This window comes from Parus major, chromosome 10 (assembly GCF_001522545.3).
Source record: "Parus major isolate Abel chromosome 10, Parus_major1.1, whole genome shotgun sequence".
In the NCBI taxonomy this organism is placed as follows: domain Eukaryota; kingdom Metazoa; phylum Chordata; class Aves; order Passeriformes; family Paridae; genus Parus; species Parus major.
In genome coordinates, this window is record NC_031779.1 from 2,490,987 (window position 1) to 2,512,930 (window position 21,944).

General features: G+C 40.6%; 1 protein-coding gene across 4 annotated transcripts in view; it reads left to right on the plus strand.

The window, feature by feature from the left end:
* Positions 1-21,944, plus strand: part of PEAK1 (pseudopodium enriched atypical kinase 1) — a 109,680-nt gene that overhangs the window by 18,683 nt on the left and 69,053 nt on the right. The window contains exon 1 of one of the 4 annotated variants that reach the window (XM_033516900.1): positions 5,722-5,824. The exons of the other annotated variants lie outside the window; for them this stretch is intronic. The gene's annotated coding sequence lies outside the window, so the exon portion shown is untranslated. Of the gene's footprint in view, positions 1-5,721; positions 5,825-21,944 lie in introns of those variants that run through there. 4 annotated transcript variants of the gene reach the window in all.

The following is a 21,944-nucleotide window of genomic DNA, read 5'->3' on the forward strand; positions in this document are numbered from 1 at the left end:
GAGATATAGAAAAGTGCTGCATTAAAATAGCATTCCCTCAGTTCTGTGCACCTCTTTTATCCCAAAGAGCTGTTTAGCTACCCAGAGCTCAGAAGCAAGAAAGCAGGGCCTTTCAAGGTTAGTGCTCATCATGCTTGGATAATGCAATTCAGAAGAGCCTAAACACAGCAAATCAAAATCTGGGAATTGATGCATGGCTTCATGCTTCTGTTATTTTGAAAAAGTACATATAGATTTCCATTCTTCCATTCCAAAGAGCCCTTGAAGTATGTAAAGTATTTATAGCTTTGGATGTCTCACTTGTACATGGGAGAGTTAATGACTCACACCTTTCCCAAACAATTGAAGTGCTTCCTGAGTAGCAGAGAAAACATTCCCTCCTCTGCTCCAGTACTGATTCACATTCTGATTCACATTTGTTTGTTGTAGTGTGGCAAACACCATTTGGCATGTTTACTCCTAGGTCTTAATTACCCTGCAGCAGTACTTTTCTCTATATAGGTCTTATTTCCTTTCCTTCTCTCAACGGTAGCATGAAACAACACCTAAATTAATCCAAAAATAATGGCTTAGTTCTTCCTCCTGTATTTCCTCCTCTCCCCAGCTGCCTCTGCTTCTTCCCCTGCCACCAGCACCTGTGGGTGCTCCACTGAACTTGAGTCAACTTGTTAAAGCAACAGTGAGAAAAGAGTTTTAGCACTAGGTTTGCAATTCAGATTGGCTCAGGGATGAGGCTCGTAAACATCAGGACCAGCACACAGGAGAAGCCACACTGGCACCAGGAACATGGTAAGGGAGAGGGACCTGTGTGATATTTTTGGATTTAGCACAATGAAATCAATTAAATGCTTCATTATGCTTTTGTTGAAGATTTATGTTGCTTTATGTCCCTGAAAGAGTTTATCCTGAGGCATGTGAGAAGGAAACAGAGCATGCTCTAGGGCCAGAAGAGAAGGGAATGGCTGTGGGATCCCTCCCCATGTAATCCTTATTTGTTACCTCAGCCCTCAGATCAGAGTAGTGTTTTGGCAGATGTCTTGCACAGACCATTTTAAAGAGCTACTTGCACCTCCTGTCCTGTCTCTTGCTTAGCACATCTACTCATGTACCTGTGTCCAGAAATGGATCCCAGGAAAAATGGGCATGAGGCAAGTGCTTCTTTAGCTGAGTTTGTTTACCCAGATGAGTTCAACCTGTGGCCATGCAGAAGGATGGCAGCATCACCAGGAATGAGTTATGGCAGAATTATTTTTTTTTACAGCCCCTTGGCCATATTGCATTCCATCTGCTTAGCACAAATCTGTTGCTCTCTTGTTTGTGCAGAAAACAGGTTCATAGGGCTGTACTGGAAAATAGGCCATGGAAACCACCTTGTGGGCTTAGCACCTGGAGTGGGGAGTGCCTGTGGAGCGGCAGAACTGCACAACAGCAGCAAGATTTGGGAGAGCTGGGTGGGGAGGTGCCAATGTTCAGAGCTGAGTTTGTCTCAACAGAAAATACTCATTACCCATACTCTCACATTGTGTACATTTCTGATGCCTTTACTTGCAAAAGTTGGCAGTATAGCCAGTAACTGGTTGTTGAAAAATGCAATGAAACATTTATGGGCTAAACATAGCCCATAGGATATGGTTAAAATAAAATCAAGTTATTTGTAGGACTTGGGCTTTGTGACGCAGCATGCTTTGAATTTAAAGTCCTGAGGACTGTTGTAAAGACTATCTGTGCTTTGCAGAACAATCTGTAGCAGCTAGATCAGATCTCTCAAAGATGGTCCTCTTTGCATGGGTTGTTACTCAATCATCTTTCATTCTCTTCATTCCTCTGCCCTTTATGCTTCTGCCTGGTTTTCTTCCTCCCTCTTAAATGCTTGATTGCATTTTTATTTGGTATGCATTTATATTAATGTATCTCTGCCATTTAACTATATCAGTGGTACTTGTTGTTCTCTCACTCCCAAACAACACAGTTTTGCTTCCCCTTTTGATAGTTTTTGATAATTTGATAATTTGGATTTGATAATTTTTGCCGTTGCTGTGCTTCATTAATCTCACAAGTTAAATATTTTAACAGGTAATCAGTACTATGGAGAGTTTAACAAAGCTATTTAGCAAAAACACTGGTAGGAAACCAGCAATCGTTTTCTGCCCAAATAAACTAATATATAAACCCCAAGTTTCCCCTCCACATCCCACACAAATGTCTATCTTCGCACACAAATAAAAATATTTGAAATGTTATGAGATTCCTGTGGGTTCTTTAAATGAAATGACCTTCTCTTGCTATCCCAGGTTGTAAAAAAATAATCATTGGCAACCCAAAATGCTTTCCCTGAACTATTCTCTAACTAGACCACACAGATTGCAGTTTGTGTGTTGTGAGGACAGGGCAGGGTTGTGCTGTAATAGAGTTTATTAGGGAAATCTGGAGTGAAAGCATCCACGGACCAGACGGATTAGGAGAATCACAACTGGAAGCTTTCTTTCTGTCATCCTTCTCTGCAGCATTTGAAAAAGAAATTGAACTAATAGCCCTCATACCTTGAAGCTGTGCCTTCAGGGAGCCATTATGTTCACTCCTCTTTGCACAGAGGATAAATTTATTTTATAATCAAGTGTTGTTAATGCACGCAAGAACATCTGCTTTTTAATGCTGGAAAATGAGCAGAATTTGTCTTCTGAGTCTATTGCAAGTGCTGCTGCAGTTCTGGAAAAATCATTTTTGTTCAGATTTGGGAGTTAAAAATAATTCAAAATTTTAGGAGTTTTGTCTTCATGGAATTGGGAATGCAAGAGAAAGATCTGTTTATTTTTAGAAACTTAGAATACTCCTTCTTGGCTTCTTTTATTCTGCTGTCTACAAAAAAAAAAATAAGTGAAACATGTCAAGCTGTAATCCCTGTCTCAAAAACCTCTCTTTCTCCCAGGTTGCAGTGTCCATTGGATGAATTTGATTGTATTTGTGGTCTTGCTAATGGTTGATTGTAATAAGTGGAGCTGTAACTTGTTGCAGCATCTGCTTGGTCATGTTGGGCTTGCATTATTAATGAAAAGCAGAACAAAAAGCCTGTCTGCTTTACCAACAGGTTCTCGTAGGAGTTTTGTCTCCAGAACATTTTGGCAGGATTATTTAGTAGTTTCATTCTGATGTGTCAAATGCATTCACATATTAACAAATAAATTTGGCTAGGATTGCAACTATTTGTTTATATAATGTTTTGCAGCAGTTGTGTTTTGGTAACTTGTTATTCTTTTTCCTCTCTTCCTTGGTTCTTAGACATAAATAGACATGGGCCTATGGATGTGGTATTAATAATGAGAAATTCAGTTTCCACCTGCCTCTGGGTGCTAAATTGTCCTTTTCCAACAAGTCCAGCCTAGCTAATATGAGATGGACTTAGTGAATCTCTTACTCTAATAACTCAGTCCAAACTCAGAGCCACACCAGAAAACACCAATGTGGAATCCTGTGGCTGGCAGTGACTGCATCCTTTTTGTGAGAGGCTTGGGGAACAAGGGACAAGATCTCTCCTCAGAAGAAGAAAGATTCTTTAGGGACTAGCTGCTGATTTTTGGATTTTGTTCAGAGAACTAATCAAACTGTATCTTCAAACCAAAACAGAAAGCCAGCTATTAATGTGGATTCAAGAGACAAGCTGTTGCCAGTCTAAGAAAATTACTTCGATTTTTCTATTCAGGGTGAAAAAAACCCTCAAAACAAAGCTGAAGTGTCCAGTTTAAAACAGTGTGAGCATTTTTTTCCTGTGACTTTTACTCTGGGTAGGAGGGAGGAATTAATGAGGCAGTTCTGTCAGAACTTTTTGATTATGTGATCTGCCAATTAACCAATTATTCTTCTACAGATTGATTATATTCTAAATAAGCTGTGGCGATTGAAAACATACCCCAACTTCTCATGAAATCTTGGAATAATTCACACAAGGAGTGTGTCCTTGGACCAAACAGCCTAATGAACTTGATGGTGTTTGATAGCCACATGCCAAATGTAGATAAATATTTTATAGTTATGGATTAGTTATCCAATCCATTCTACAGTAATGGATCTGCTCTCTGCTCAGCTGGAGCTTTTATGCTGCTGATTATCCTTTTGGGACTTAGAGGAAAATGGAAGCACTTGAGGTCAGTGGAAAATTTTCAGTGTCAGGGTGGATAAATAGATTTATGGTGGAAATACAAGTCTGTTCATGTTTGGAAAAGGTGGATAAATGTTTTTTGAGTGAAAAGTGTCAGTTTTATGACCAATACAATTCACAGAAGTGCATTAATTGTCCTGAGCTGCTTTACACTGTTTTTCCCTTTATTCTCTGAAGGAGTTGAGATACATTTTGTTGAAACTGTTAACTTTGGATTATTTTGTGTGGTGGTATCACTTTGTGTAAGCACAACACTGAAAAAAAAAAAAGGCTGTGGAATAGTTAATTTCCTTGAAAAAATGGTTTTACTCCTCTGGGTTTGGGGCAGAAAACAAGTTCTTGGAAGATGGGTTTATGGGGTTTTTTTAACCATATCTGAGTAGAGGAGAGAGCTGAGCTTCCACTACACTTTCCCTGTGGTTCCTCATTTTCATGTCCTAGTCTGTCCCATCACCACCATCCCTTTGTCACACCCATTGCATCCCTCAGTGGCCTTTTTGTCTCCTCTGCCAAGGACACAATTTGAACTGCCAAGCCTTCCTCAGCCATCATTGTTTACTAGATGGTACTTTTCCCCAAAAAAATTTGCAGATTTTAAGACGTAGTAGTTCTAACACTCCTTTTATTTGGCTGGCAGTTCTTAAGAGAGGGCATGTAGCAATAAACTTAATTTTCTTAGAATACCAATATGGACATGCAATTTATAGGAGATTAGTCAGTGGAATAAGTGTTAAGAGTTTGAGAATGTTATATCATATCATGCCCAACTTAATTCTGGAAGAGTGTTTCTCTAAATGTGTTTTCATGACCAGAAATAAGTTTAAAAAATAAAATAAATAATTTTTAAAAAATGCAATGCCATGGTATGAGATTAGAATTGCCTCTTGTAGATAATCTTAAACTGAAGTAATATGAAAAACATGAAGCTGAAGTTCCCAATCTGGTTGGAGTTTTCTTGTGTGGGGGATTTGTTTCCAGCCAGATTAGGAATACATCTATCAGACCGATTACACAACCCTCAAGCACTTCCATCAGCTCCAGCTGCCAGAGAAGAGCAGGGATAGTCCCTTCCACCAGAAGCGCAGATTTTTATCTTCTTACACAGATTGTTTTGTTAAAGATGGGCTCAGGATGGCTCAGCTGCTTCCTTACACTTTAAAGATAAAAACAAAGCTCCAGAAGCTTTGCTTTAAATGTAGTTGTGTAGGGAGTAATCAGTCATTTTGTGAGTAAATTTACTACTGAAGAAATTTGAGTGTTTTGGAGCAGAATACCCTGTAAACATGTCTTGTACCTTACCAAAGTAAAAAGGGTTCTTCTTCATAAAGTCTGGTACACCTCTGTATTCATACTGCATCAGTTTTTGCCCAGTTTTTAGCTTCAGATGAAAACTTCGAGACAGATGTCCAGACTTGTAAAATACTGGAATTAGAGGGTGTCAGGGTGACATAGTGAGCTGAAATGTGGTGGATTAAATTGTGATTTTGTTTTCCAGCTGCTTTTTTTTTTTTTTTAACCTAAAATAATTATATCTTAAGATCTGGTCTGTTGTTCCAGATTCTTCACTTCCATTTCAGCTGATTTTTCACGTTCATTTTGGAGGATGCATCTTTGAGGGCATGGGGAGAGAGGTGACAAAATGCTGGTGATAGTGACACCACTCCAAGAGCTGTGAGTCTGTTTCCTTGTTTGTAAATTTTCAGGATCAGTTTTTAAAAATTGCATTGGTTTCTGCTCCTCTTTCCTTGGGAAAGCACTGCTTAGGCTGGATTGGCACAGAGTGCTTTTGGCTCAGCTCTTTGCACTGCTTGGCATTTCTCGTGCCAAGGCATGCTCCAGGCTCAGCATTCACTTGCTGCACAGAATAACTGAGCTGATAAAAGTACTGCACCATCAGGCAAGGGCAGGGCTGTGTGCTGATTGCTGAGTGGATGATAAAAAAATGTTTAAATGGAGAGATTATGTCCCTTTGTTTCTCAATTCCTTACTTGTTCCCTGTGTAATGAACTTGTCTAAGTGTGAAACACTGTCTTGTGGAATTGAATGTCAGTCTGTTTTTCACTGGGGATTACTGCAAAGACATTTTTAAAATGTTTAGTTTACAACAGGTAATTAATCTTTTCTTAGTACTAACTGCTTGTATTCTCCAACCCCTTTGAGAAAAGGTATCTCATGGGTCTTGAGTTGATGATAAAGCAGTAATAATGAAGAGTTTGCTTTTATGGACCTAATTGAGACATAAATTTTGGCCTCTGACATCCAGTACATTTTACCCTGTAGTAGTTGCTCTTCAAGATGATTTATTTTTCGCTTGCTTGTGATAGACTTTTGGTGAAAACTGTCCTGTGGACCATGTCCATGTCCAATCTGCATTGCCATCACCTGCTATCCTCCTCATCCTGCAGGTCACACTTGAGGGAGCTCATCTGAGATAATATGTAATGCAGAGAATCTCCAGCCTGTGCCCAGCTTGGAGCTTGAACACAATAATTACACACATTTTTAGCCTCTAGTGAGCATTTGCACTAGGAAAGGAACAGATCAAAACTGAGAGAGCGAGCAAATTGAAACTGAGCATCCTTCTTGGGTAAAACACCTTTAAAAGTTTCATCTTGTGGGAATTACCATTAGGTGAGTGTTTGAGTATTGATAGTTTGAACACTCAGGGCTGTGCAGGAAGCTGGGGATGCAGTGTGCTTTTCCTTCCCCCAGAAATAGCAGTCCAGAATTTCCCTGGGAGCCTGTGCAAATCACAGATCTACAGAGAAATAAGTGATTGCTGTATGGAGGGATGAGGATTTCAACCAAGTATTAGTAGCTTATTAAAAATCTCTGCAGAGGGCAGAAGTTTTATGTTTCAGTAAGGTTTTTAGGTTGTTGGCTGCTGCAGTGCTTCTTCTTACCCTGAAAGTCTAAATAAAATGGTACAAGTTATGACAGTGTAGCCCAGTTTTTTAAGGATGCCCTGCTTAAGGGAATATTCATAGGGCTTAATAATGTATTATTCAGCTTTAAGGTTTATTTGTGGAGATTTGAATTCAGGAAATGGCATTGTTATGCAAGTACTGGAGAAGCTAAAAGGAAAGGAGATTAATATGCTAAGATTTGGGAGGGGAAACCGGGGTTGGAGGATTATGTTAGCTCACACACTGATTTTCATCTTTAACTATAAAACTTTCTTCAGAACTTATTTTTCTTCAGAGCTGAATTGGGATTCAGGATCAAAAATATGTTACTGATGCATAGAAGCTGAAGATGTTTCTAATCTCTGTGCAGAACTTTTCCCACTGATTCAGGAGATCTGGGCATGCTTCACTGTAGGCATTTCTTTCCAGGGACTCATTAAAATGAATGCACAAGTAGCATCAGATGATTTTTATTCAACTATGTTATTAACAAAATGGAAAGTTGGAGTGATTAAGCCATGAAACTGTAACTATCCCTTGGGAACAGCTTAACAATTGTGCTTCAGAATGTTTCCTATTTGAATTCAGTGCTTACTTCAACAGAGGAGAGAGGCAGCAGTACAGAGATGAACTTGTGTGGCTACAGATTGACAGACTGGCATTTGCAGAGGAGTTTACATTGTGTTATGTTTAAGATGAAGAATTTAACATTGGATTTTTTTTTATCAAGTTGGTGTATATTTTATATATTTCATTTTGTTGCCATGTACAGTAACTGCAAATCATAAAAAACAGAAAATTTCCAAGCTCTGTAAGGTTTCATGCCATAAATTATGTCACAAGATACCATTCAAAATTCCAGTATAAAAAATTTGTTACTTCACATATCAGTTTCTCTTACTACTGAGAAAAGCACAGCATTACAGCTTTGATGTTAGTTTTTGATGGGGAGAGAAAATCTCTTTGAACAGAGGAATGAATTATAAAGGAGTAAAACTAGAGAAATTTAATCTAGAGCAATGGAGTAACTTTTGATCCTCAGGGAATGCATACCTTGTCCTCTTAAAAGAAAATAAATTAAATCTCTGCTGTTTCAGAAAGGAAAATAAAGACTGTCAATAACTTAATGAAGTATCTAATAAAAAGTTAATACTGAAAGCTACTGACCTGAAGGCCAGTTGGAAGAGTAATTTGTCCATGTAATCTTTCTCACCTGTCTATAGGAAAACCTGGGGCTCTTCAGGCATAATTTATGTCCTGTATTCTGTACACACCTCATAAGTTAATGTGTCCGTGCTGTAACTTTCAGGACAATAAAAGTACATTGGGAACCTTATTTCCCACTGCAGCTGTGCTGAAAGAGGGGATTCTGGCATCCTCAGCTGGGCAGCTCCTAGAGGTAGGCTGAAAGTACTGTGGCCTTTGTAATTTATCCAGCAGCATCTCAGCAGCCTCCAAAGCACCCGAGCTGTCAAACTGAGCATTTTGTGTGTGGTCTGCAGGCAAAATGTTCTGACCTGTTATGAATGAGAAAGTTGTTCTAAAACTTTTAGTGCCTGAGGAGAGGAGAGTGTGTGAAAAATAAAGTTCCCAACTGCAGAAATCCCTGCTGAGCAGTGTGCAGGCTGGGCAGGGGCAGGGTGAGATACTCTGGTGCATAATTATACCTGTTCTCAGTAAGTATACATGGTATGTGCCTTTCTTGACTGCATTATACCACAAAATACCTGGTTTTTATGGCTCATTGCTGTGTTAGGAAATGCCTCACAGGGTTGTGTTGCCTTAAGATTTTAAGTTAAATGTTTTATAATGGGATGTGCAAACAAAAAAAATTACCGAGGACTGAGACTTTGAGGTGGAAACCTCAAAACTTTGGAAATACTGATTTAGAGAATTCTGGATAACATTCACATGTACAAAAATGAGTCTTTAAAGTGTTAACACAGATAATCTCTCACTTGCAGGTAGCAGATCTTTAAAGATCTGTGACAAAAAACAAATGGAGAAAGGTAACATCTCAGTAGCCTAATTAAAAAAAAAAAAGGCATTTGTGGGCTAAACCTTTGGTAATTGTCATTCCAGGAAAAGGAACAATAATTTTCACTTGTTCAAACTTCACTGCCATTGAAGGATAGTTCTCAGTTTTCTGCTGTTCCCCCTTTAGAAGTGTTTGTTGCTTTTGGCAGGTGAGGACACCAGAAAGCTCAGGATGGTTTGGTTATTTTGGAGGAGCTGGAGCTGTTTGAGAAGATAGGAATTTCTGTTCAGAATGGAAAACTGATCCTAATGGTCTCTTTGGAGACAGAATGGTCTTTCAAAAATTCTTTTACTTCTGGATAGTAGAAAAGCACCATTCTGTGGGGACTGAAATATGGCACCACTGAACATGTGTCCAGATAAATTACACCCGTTACTGGTTTTAATTTTGATTAAAAGTAACCTTAGAGATATTCACAATAACAGTGTTATTCTGGCAGTACTTGCTTTTCTTACAGTATTTATACTTCATCCACTGTTCACCCTCACTGTGTGTGCTCATCTCAGGGGGTGTGACAGGGTGAGTGCTGCCCCAGCTGAGCAGTCAGGAATTCTGTCAGGAGACTGGCCCCAGTCACCCTGTACATCATCCAGAGCTGGAGCTTTTCCTTCTAAAACAGGAATAATGTTTATTTAGCCAGAGCTGTGTGGGTCAGGGAATGGTATTTATAGGCTGACACATTGTTGTCTTGGTCTGACAGGTTGATACATACAAATTTTTATTTTGCAATATTTTGATTTTTATATATAATGAACTTGATGTAACCTCATGAAAGCCAGGAGGAAATGCTGTATTTGTTAACGTGCCATCTTTTTATTTTCCTTCCATGAACGTATGCTGCTAATATTTAATCTTCAGCATGTCCCAGATCAGGCACTGAAATAATAATTTTGCCCTATCAGATCACCTTTCTTCTAAAGTGGGCATCTCTTCACTGACTGGAAGTTTAATTATGTTTATGCATTAAAGCTTACTTGCAAAAGAAAGAACACTCTACTTGTAGAAGAAAGTTTGAAAAGATACAACCTTTTCCTTCATCTTTGTGTCCTGTTTCAAAGGAATATGCAATATGAAACCTCAGTAAAAATTCCATTTACAGGAAGATAACCATTATTCTTTTGATAATTTCTATCAGCACTATTTATGGAATTTGTATTTATCCATTCCCTATTTTTATTAATTCATGGTGGTTCTGTTTTAAGTGCTTTTCTTTCTCCTTGTAGCCCCAAAATGTCATCAAAGAGTTTAACACTCTGTGTGCTATGGGTCACTGTGGAAAAGCCTTCAGGGGAAGGTGTTGGTGTGCAGAGGGAGGGATTTAGGAAAGAACAAGTGTCAGACACACTTGGCTTTGACAAGGCAGGGCAAGGCTGTGCTTCACTGCTTGTAATTGAGGCTGCTGTGAGTAAAGGGGCATTTTATAAATAGGAAATTGTAATTGGGGAAATAGCATGTTCCTTAATTGCTGCTGTTTTGGAATGATCAACAATGAAATGGTGTTTTGTGTCCTGGTTTTGGAAGGAATGAGACAGGCATGGGCTTTAAGAAGCACATCTGGTCCTGGTCTTTAAGTGTTTTCAGCCTGTATCGTGTATCAATTCTGTGTTGATTTTGTAGGAGGAAGGGAGAGTTCACTGGGCATGTGGAGAGGGAAGGGAAGGTACAGCAGCTCATATACAATGTCTGGGAAAAGTCCCTGGAAAAAACCCACATGATCCATGTAATTGGAGTGAGAAACAAGGTGAAACACCTAAAGCTTCCCAGCTCCTGTTCCTACACCTGCTTAGCAGAGCCAGGGAAGAGCACACGACCTCCTCCTTTCCCACCAAGCACAACTGGTTGTTCCAGCCACCTCCTCCAGCATTTAGATTATCTCCTTCAGGAAGACTTCAAAGCAGGTGCAGGAATATGGTAACCAAGTGTGGGATCTGATACAAGAGGAGATGTAACTGGGGAGCTTTCCTTTGGAGGCAAACCCTTGTGGCTGCTGGGTGTTCATGCAGGGAGAAAAGCAGTTTTGTAGCAATAAGGTGTGTGTTTGTAGCAGGAGACACCAAGAAAACCAAGCAATTTGTGTTATGGTTGTTTTTGTTGGTCTTCAGACAAACTGCAGATCTGGTGGTCACAAGTAGATCAAACTGCATCATCATTATTCCTTCCAAGATACTCATACCAATCCCTGGGTAACTGATGCCTGGTGGGAATATAGATCAGCTGCTTGGTCAGGTACACAACTGAGATTTTAGTCCCAGGACAAGACCCTGGGCTGTCTTTTCCCCCACTCCTGGTTCTGTGTTACATTGCCAAAGTGAATATTTGATGTTGGATGTCAATTCTGTCCCTGGGCACCCTTGCCATTTGTAGAGGGATGGTATTTGTTCTATGCAGAACCAAACTAGACTGGTTTTGTATATTTAAAATAGCAAATTTGAAAGATTTTTAGCATTTGCCATACTGAATAATTTTCAAGCCTTTTCAATCTCATTTTCAGCAGTGCAAGTTTCTTAAGGTTCCTGATATTGTGTCTCTAGTAATACAAGTTGGTAGAGATGGATGGTTCTTTGGCTGCCAGGTTATTCCACAGAAAAACATTTGGAGAATATTTATTGACTGATACATCCTAATGGCTTCTGAAACACTGTATCTTGGTTTGGTCTGGAAATCTGAGTAGATATCACATTCTTCTTGTTTGTCTTTTGGGATAAGGTTAATGAGCCCTGTAAATTATTAAGGTCTATGCTCTCATCTTCCAGGTGTGATTTCTCTGGATAGGTGCTGTGTGCTAGAACTGCTCATTAGTAGGTGGACTGATGGCTGCCTGGATGTATTATTGATGATTTAGTGGGAATTTCCTTCTCTGGAAAAGGGTGGTAGGCTGATAGAAATGCTTTGCATAGAAAGGTGATAAAATATTTGACACTTAGTGCCTTTATTTCTGAAGGTGTGTTTGGCCTCATGCCATGGGTACCCAGCATGAAAAGCTGTCCTGGGAAGCAGATGGAATCCTGTCTTACAGTTCTCTTACTGTTCTCACAGACCCATGGCATTTTTGTTATAACTTTGATATAATCTGCAGTGTATTCTTGTAAAAGCAATACGGTTTTATTTAGCGTGTCTTCATAAATATATTGCCATTTCTACTACTGTTTTACCACTCAAAAATGGGCTGTTAAACAAAGCTAAAGCAATGAAACAGAAAAGATTTCTAGAGCTGAGTGTGGCTACTGTGGTATCTTACCTATTATCAAAACCAACTTCAAAGTGTTACTGCTAGCCATCAGGCACAGAAAACAGCATTATCCTGCCTGAACTCATAATCCTTGAAGTTTGAATCTGCTCTTAAAGATCTAGTGAGACAAAATTTCATTGCTATGCATCCCATTAAAAGAATATATTACCAATATATGTAGGATAACTTTTCTGCTAATGTACAGGTTTAAAATGTTTTAGGAACATAAATCAATACCTTAAAATGAAACCCAAAGCTCAGAATGCCCATTTCCTTTAAGATGTGGTTCATTCAGGATGATTAATAACTCTTAGTGGTACACTTCCACTTAGGCCTGTCTAAATCTGGATTGCCACAACTTTATCTTGTAAGATGTCCTCCATCATTCCCACCCCCTCTGGCTCCTCGTGGTGGCACTGGGCTGGTTTCCAGCTCAGGCATATCCTGGATCTGCTCTCTGTGGGATCATGCAAGTGCAGGAAGGGCCAGTGACAAGGGCAGGGCAGTGCCAGCCCAGATTTGGATTGATTTAGAGGGTTGTAGATCCACACCCTTTTGAAGCATCACTTGTTTGGAATATATTATCTTCAAGTTTCCACTGAGCCTGGAAGCTTCTAGTTGAAATGGATTTTAGATTAAGCAGAGAATTTGCAAAACAATAGGAGAGAAAAGTGGTAGCATGAGTCATAAGCATGGGACCTTCCCCCACTGTCTGCTTAGAACTGCTGAGATCCCGAGGATTAGCTCACAGAAGAGCTGTAGTTTCCAGCATGCAATCAGCCACTATGTCCATTGTACTTTCAGTTTGCTGGAATAAAAGAACCAGATTAGTCATCAGAATTTAGGGTTAGCATAAAACTTGGTAGTTTACCACTTTTTTGGACAACACAGCTTAGTGTGCTCAATGCTGATGTTTATTCAATGTTTATTGGTTTGATGTGCTGGAAAAGTGGCTGTGTCTAATGGAAGTGGGGCACTCAGATTGGTCTGTCTCTGTATCATTATATATCTGTATATCTACATCATGATTCTGTTACTGTGCAGCTCAGCAGTCAAAGGTGCTCTGCAAAGCTGCCAAATTGTCATGATGTCCAAATGTCTCATTGGAGTCCCTTTAATGTTGAACTTCAGATGAGAGTGTGGAGGATTTCTACCTAGACTTATTGCTAGATCATTTCCTAAGCCTAAGGAACTCGTACCTGTAGGCTGTGGGCCACAGCCTTTTTGAGAGGTAGGGAATAATGAAAATACTTGGCTGCTCAGCTCATGGGCATTTGAGGACTCAGAAGGGCTTCCTTACAGCCTGGCTTCCAGGCAGCTGCCTGTCCCCATCACCCTTCCTGGGGGACTGCAGCAGTTCCTGGAAGCTGGGAAACCCTTTCCTTCATGGGCTGCTGGTGTGGAACGGCCTCGATGGGCAGTTCACTGCTCCTGGAGCAGCTGCCAGGACGCTGCTCAGCTCTGCTGTAACTCAGCCAGCACTTTGGCATCCCTCAGAAAGTTCTTGCAAACACCACAGTGTATTGTCTCCAAAAACACAAAATTCTTCATTCCACATCCATCCCTATCTTCTTCCAAAGCCGCTTTTTATCATAAATTGTGTAAATACTTCTTTGCATGGATTTTTGGAATGATACTGTTCAGTAATGGCATTATTGCCAAAAGAGATATTTCTTTCTGTACGTTTGGGAGGATAATGTGGCCAAACTTGAAATTACGAAGCCTAGAAATGTTTTTGGGCATTGAGTAGTAAATCATTAGTTTGGGCAACTTTGTATGGCGCTGTTCTGAAGACTGATATCAAATAGTATATTTGCATTGGCAAACTGAAGTGTGCTTAAATTTTCTGTGGAATTTAGTATTTGTATGACTTGTGGGATGATTAAAAGATATCATCTCAAGATTTAACCATTTAAATGCTGCTACTCTGAATCCGCTCCCTACTTGTCATTGCTCAATCTCTCCCTCAGCTTTAGTTTATCATCACTCTGTCCCATCTCTTAATGTTTCTGTAGCTTATCTCAGGTGTAGAACAGAAAGCAAATTAAATTAAAATTGCATCTGTGGTGGCACTGCAGTCCAGTAAAGCTTGACTTCTGTTTTTTCCTGGCCATTCCTTTCCCCTTTGTGCTGTCTCCTGTGCCATGCCAGCATATGTTGGTGAACCCAACCAAGGAAGTGATTCAGCTGGAGAGGGAAAATCCTGCCAAAAAGACCAACTGCCAGCATAAACCCATGTGGTCTTGGGTGGTTAGGCTGGCATGGGAACAAACAGCTGGGGGAGAAAAGGTAGGAGTTGTTCAAGTTTGTTCTCCTGCTGAAAAAGTTATAATGGAGTCACAGCCTAAAAATGAAGGATTTTCCTGAAAATGTAAATGGGACATGCACAACAAAAGAGACAACAAGCACCATCAGGCTGTCAATTCTTAGAGCTCTGTGTTGATTTAGCTTGGGTCCTTACTAAGATAAATGAAATCAAAGCATACTCATATGAGTGATGCTGATGAGGCTCAGGAAGATTATTTGATTGTTGAAGTTCCATGCAATAAGGTTTTTCTGATGCAGTTCTTATGAGCTGGGTTTGCTGGCTGCAGCCTCTTTGAGGAGCACTGTAGAAGGTGGTGCTTGAACTGCAGCTGTTGGTCACTGGTTCCCTTTGTACAGCCCCTGTGGACCAGGACCAGCCCCTTGACACACGAGCAGCTTCTATGTCCATGTGCACATTGCTCCTCTGACTCAGCTTTGGGTCTGTCAGGGCAAATAAGGAAGACAAGGATTCTTTGTGGGTCAGGTATTCCAGTTGTTTTTCCCTTTATTTTTCTCTAGCACTAGAGTCCAGCTTGCAGCTACACAGGTGTTGGGGTGTGTGTGTACTACTGAGTGGCTTGTACAGTGATCCAGTTAGAGCAGAGCAATGGGGAGAGCATCCTCAGAGCCTCTCTAAGGACATGATCCAGTGTAGATCTTGCTGCTGCAGCAGATCCTGAGCACTCTGCCCTTCCCCTTCTCCCCACCTGCGATGGTGCTGCCACCTCAGATCTTTGCAGCCAATTTTGTGCAGTAACTCATGAACAGAACCTGGCAAGGCCGTGGAGTTCCTTGCTGTGAGGAGTGGGTGGGCATGGAAGGAGAAGGGCAGGGCTGACAGCAGAGGCAGGGAAAGGAGTGACTCCTGTCTTCATCTGTCAGGACAGCCTTGTGTGACTTCACTGGGTGCCACAGGTGATGCAGATAAGGAGCATTGCTGTGGCATCAGTGCTGCATTACTGCTGTGTGTGTGCCAGCTCTCAGCTTTACCTCAGAAGCACAAGCTGCACAGCCAAGCTGCAGCTCTACCATGAGCTTGTGCACAGCTCAGAATTCAAAAAGGAAAAATTACTTGCCCTTTAGCTTACAAACCCACAGCCAGCTTGAGGGCATTTTGCTAAAAGGAGGAAGATCCTGATGCACGTACTGGGTGTTTTTGGTGATTGATTTTTGTGGTGAATTGTGAACCCCTAGTTTAAATGTAACTTCTGAAGCTCACAAATAAGCATTTGCAATGAGCAGTGAAGTACAAACACCCGGTGCTTTGGTTAGGTGGCTTTGTCACAGTGCTCCAAAGGTGGTTTTTTAGGAAAGCATGTTGTGATAGCATTGGTCATCGTGCTGCTCCCATCTGCCTCTCTTCCATTGCACATGCAAGGAAAAATAAGCTGTTAAACTTTATTATTTTCAAGCCCTATCCCAGCCAGCAGTTTTCCATTGTCTTCCATTCTGTTGGTTTCCAACAAGGGGTTCTCAAAAGGCAGTCAGCAAAAATTCATTTCTCTACAGCTTCTTTTTGACTGCAGAGTTTGTATGGCAGCCTGTGTTGGAAGCAGCCAGTCTGCATGGGACCTTCTTAGATTACTTTAAACACAGGCTTTAGGAAGCAATCCTATCCAGGTCATGCTCCCTCTCAGCCCTCTGGCATGGAGGAGGAGAGTGCTGACAAGGGTGATGCTTTCATTCACAGTGATATCTGGTAGAGGAAAAAACTTTAGTTCAAAATTCATATGCAGAATTTTAACTACCAAGTATCACCTTCTTGAAAGATCAGGGAATAATCAGTTTGCTTCCCTTATATAAGGAAAATCGCCTCAAAATTTCTTAAACTATAAAGGGAAAGAGGATTTCCCTTGGTATTCATTTCTAAATATTTTTAATTATTATATAGCTGTTTTCATGCTAGTACATGCTTTTCTGTCCACATAAAGTTTGTAATGCTACAAATTCCGTGTGGAAAGAGGTCTGAGCCTAAAAGGGAATAAAGGCAATGACTCTCTGAGCCACAGTTGGGCTCCCAGGATGCTAATGCCTGTGTCAGAGGAGATAAAGTGAAGGGAGACTGCATGAAACCCATCAGAGCTGTTAAGCTGTAGCAATGCAAAGCTGCTGGTATTTTAAATAATGGTTAAAATAAATTCCTGTCGGTTAGTGCTGGACTATTTGAAATTCCCCTAGGTTTAAATAAAAAGGGAGAAGGAATTTTAACCAGCTCATTTGATAGAAAAATGACCTGCAGATGGGGTTTGAGAGAATAATAGGCAGCAGATTACAGTGGGGAAATCATGGCAGAGCATCAGACTTTGATGGTTTATGCAGAATGGGCAGTGGGGAGATGAGAAGAATTCCCACTGCAAACCAGCACAGCACTCATTTTATTTCCACTGCCTGTAGCTCTTCATGGCAGCATTAAGTTTATGAAGTCATATATGCTGTAAAGTTTTAAAATATCAGAAGTGTTACATGATATGGAAATATCACTGGGTTTTCTCCTGTTTATGTGCCTGTTTTCAAGTACAGTCCAATGTGGAAAACCTCGTGTTCCTTCCAGTCTTGATCAAGGGCAAATACCCCTTCCCTAGTTCCCCATGTCTTGAAATGTATTTAGTAAATATTAGATTTTTATCAACCCTAAAGATAATGTACTGAAAATATAAATATAGTTGGCTTTTTTTTTTTTCTCCTCAAACCATCATAACTCTGCCAAATTAGAAGGATTTTACAAAGAAGGCAAAAATTTTGCACCCATCAAAATTAAATTCTAAAGTGAATTTCTAAGTGGGAAAGCTCTTGTGTATGTGCATAGAGTAGCACTGAAACATCTTTTTTTCCTTTCCTTTGTCTTACTCTTGGGAAAATCTAAAATACACTTGGTGTAACTTAACAACAAGAAAATTGGGATTGCTGTGGCAGACTACAAAAATGTAAATATTCTCATGAATGACACCTGCAAGAATTTTTTGTTAAATAATGGAAGCCAGCATTTTAAATGCAATTCACTGCATTTATGAGCACATTTGTGATCTTAAAAAACACACTGTAAAATTCCTGTGTGAGCTTCTGCAGCCCAGGGATGCAATAGCATGGAATTTTTCACGTGTGCCTCCTCTGAGACTTGAATAATACAGTTTTGGGTATTTGAGATGCTTACCAGAGATTAGAAGTAGGGTGTTTCTCAAAAACGTTAATAGAACACTTTTTGTGGCAGCAAATAAACAATGTCCATGTCTGGGGTGAGGAAAGCTTTGGAGCAGATCCAGAGAGCAGCAGGGCCCTGCCTGGCTGTGCAGGCCATGGGTGTGGTTTACAGCAGGTTTTAAGCCAAGATGTTTTTTCCCAAGGGGGACTGTACTTGCAGTGACCTTACCTGACCTCAGCTGGGGTTCACTGAGTCCTCCTTTAGTAAAGAAATGTTGCCAGCAGTTGTTTCCTTCAGTGCCCCCTGTGTCCAGTGTCCATGAATAATAAGACAATAATAAGGTGATAAGGTGAGAAAAGCAACTTTACCTGGAACAGCTGCTTCAAGGTGCTTCAGTGAGACCTGAGGGGAGCCTGAGCTGGGTGCTAGATCACAATGCTGCTCCAGCATTTCAGAAATATTTTCTACTTTTGGAAGCGAGTGATAAAGATCCCAGTTGGCTTTTAACAGTGGGAAAGAAAAGTTGAGTTCCAGGTTATTATTCCTACAACACTAAAAGTGTATGATGACCAGTAATTACTTTTCAGCCTCCTTTACCACCACCCACTGTCCATTTCCTTGCAATCTGTTTCACTGCCTTTATTTCTATTTTTCAATATATTCATACAATTAGAATACTCATTAGTGTCAGCCTCGAGCACGGGTGCCCCTTTCTAGATGAGCTAGGAAGTTAAAAGCTGCACTGAAATGCTCATTTGAAGGGGAAACAGAGCACACTGAAATTATTTCAGCTCTGTAAAGCATGAAGACACAGGAAAATAGGCTGATTTCTACTACAAATCTTATTGTTTGTTCCCTATTTCATATCTTTTAATAATGCTTGAACAGTTCTGCTTGCAAACACATAGAATCACAGTGAACCTTCTTTTATTTCTTACATTTTTTCCCTAAATAAGTTTTATCTACCTTCAAACATGCCTCTTTGTTCTCAATGCTCTAGAATTCTTTCATCCTCTTCTCAAAAGCTTCTGAATATGACACACAGTCTCACTTGAAAAGAATGCAGAAGAGGAATGCAGGGTGGGGAGTTGGAGGTATGGGGCAGCATCCACTCCGCACCAATACAGACAACAGGACACTTCCACTGTGAGAAGGGCTGAGGAGGCCTGTGAAAGAAATCACAAATAATTATGGCATAGAAAAAAGTAAATAGAGGTGACAAAGGAGCCAAGTCTCTTATCTGTTTTCTTTTCTTTTTTCCTGACAAGAACCTGGCAGCTCAAAACAAACACACAAAGCTGAAAAGCTGTGGAATGTCCTCCACAGGATGTTGTGGATATGGGATTGTAAATGGGTTCAAAAGGTAATTAAATACGTTTATGAAGGAAAATTCCATGCAGGGATATGAAGTACAGAGACCCCAGTTCTTTCACAGAAAGTCTCTACGCTGCAAATGGAGGTGGGAGTGAGTTTGGAGAAGGTGGTGGTGCCCGGAGCAGCCTCATGGACACGCTGGATTTGGGGCAGACCTGCCAGGCTGCTGGCATCCCATAACCACTTCTGTCCTCTCTGGGCTCTCCTTGTGCTATTTGGGATCATTTTGATCGTCTTCTCAACATCTTTGATATTTGGCAGCTTTGCTAAATCTGCAGTTTGTTACCTCTGTTGTTTCAAATGTCAGCAGCTGAATCGCATCCTCCCGTCAAGTCCATAATTTATCCTGCACAGATGGAACACTTCTGCTTTTCCATGGCAGTTGATTCGTCTGTCCTTAAATTTGTGTTTAGGAGTAAAGTTTTTGAAAAATTTACTTGCTGCTTCAGCCTTTCCAATTTGGAATTTTATTCTGAACTAGCATATAAAATCATTTTCCATAGAACCGTTGAAGAGATTTGTCTGTAGCTTTGGTAACTGTGTTATTGAAGTACAACACTCACTGAGGTCACTTCACCCTGGGCAGTTCCTTTAGCATACTGAACCATGTTCCTCTGGCCCTGGTCCTTCTGCGGCCTGGCAGATCGCTCCTGTTCACCAGCAGTTCTTACTTGTGATCCAGGATTCCCCCCTTACTGCTGATACCTGTTTTTCCTGTCTGTGTATTCCCAGGGAACTGTCAGCTGTGGGTTTTCAGCTGGGGATGTTTTCAAGTGGCACCATTTGCATTACTCTTCTGATAGTCCTTTACTACCCTCTTTTGATTTTGCCTCATTTTTCTTTACTGCAGGTTTCAAACAACCATTTTTCTCTGGCAAGTGAGTTTAGAATTAAAGCTTCTCAAAGTCTCTCTTTCTATAACAATACTTATAAATGCAAGTGCATAACTCTCACACTGATCTTGATCCTAAATTTCAGTATCTCTTTTTTTTCTTTTTCAAGCAAATGCTGTGCCCTTGTAGAAGTGAGACTACAGCAAGCTCTTATGTGTGTAATGACAAGCCAGAACTGGAGCAATACTTGCAGTGTATTTTGCTCTGTCCTTGCCTGTTTCCGATTGCTCAGCACCAATTGTTTCCAGTTGCAGCTGTTTTATACAGCTGCCAAAACCACTAATGCCCAACCTGTCTCTAGTAAAAGAGAGTTTAAAGAAACGTTCTTCCTTTTCTTCAGTGTTTTGAAAGATGGCAATGCTTTGTCTTGTGATATAGTTTGCCTGGTGCATTTGATTTTATGCCGTGGTGCAGTGGGTAAAGGGTTGGTGGTGAGCAGTGCAGTGCTATGTATGCAGCTCAGGCAAGAGAATTTCAGATATCTGGGGAAAAAAATCTGGAACCACTGAACACTTGCTGAATTTTATGCTATTTAAATGCATACTCTGTATCTTAATACTTCAGAAATATTAAGTGCTACTTGAAGTTCCCTATTACAACTCTAGTTGTTTTCCATCGGTATTTTTAAACTGCTGTCAGACCAAGGGAAAATGCCTGAAGTATTTGAGGGAGAGAAATAACCCAGGAAGGAATCCCAGAGCCTCTTTCCCATGCCCTCAGGCCTTTGCAGGGGGCACCCCAGTGCTGTTTGCCTTAAGGAGGGTTTTCAGCAAGTAGTCCTGGTTTTGTCAAATTTATCAGTGTCCACTCAGGTTTTATATTCAGTGCACTGTATGTTCTGACCTGTCTGAAAACTCTGCTTATTCTGCTGACTGACCCTATGGTTCTGGCCCTTTCACTGAGCTGATGTTTGATTTCTGATGTTCTTTCTCACCTTCACCACTTGTTGCTTTTTTTGCCTCCTGGCTATTTCAACCAGTTCAATTCACTTTGTGATGTAGTTTTTGCCTTTAGATTTACATAGTATATGAGTGTCTTTCTCATTGCAAGGTCAAATGGTACTTCACTGAGAAATCAAAATGTGGAGATTGGCTCTTGTCACGAGCTTAATTTAACCATCATTTATATTCCTGGAAGTATTCCATTTTTGATCCATTTCATTTATCTTAATACCTGCTTTTAAGCAAAACTTTGACAAATGATAGCAATATGGGGAAGATATTTTAGCAAAGTCTTTTAAAAATCATTTTCCTAATATGTGAATTCTAGTCCAGACCAGATTTAAAATAATAGCATTACAAAATGTCAAACCTGGTAAAACCATTAAAAAAAGAACAGGAACTTTGACTAATGGCCCGTGTATATGACTTAACATTTAAGTAAAGATTGCATTTCTGACTTAAGCGATGAGAAGAATTCAGCTAAAACATTTCTCTCCAGCTTCCTGTTGAAGTGAGTTTCCTTTTGTCTGGCTGTAGCTGTGGGAAGAGCTCAGTGTCACACATCTCTGGAATTTTCCAGCTTTGTCTGGGATGCTGTTCCCGCTCTGCCTGCGGCCGCGAGCTCTCTCTGCCGGGGCACACTGGCTCTGGGCTCCAGCAATGCTTTGTGTTCAAGCTGAGTTGGCTTCCTGGGCTAAATCCTTGTGTTTTGGGAGGGGTGGTGTTTGACAAGCCAGGGGAATGGCAGGATCATTGTGACAGAGCCATGGTGGTCCTTGCTCCTAACTGAGAGTGCAGAATTGAGGAGTGAGAGATAGATCCTCTGCCTTAGCCCAGGAAAGAATGAGGAGGTGCAGCCTTATGGCATTTGGGTCCCCCCAAGTTACAGAGGCTGCAATAACCAACCCTCTGCCCTTTGGCAAGTGCTGTGCCCAGGAAGGAGGGGTGGAATTCCCGTTGGGCC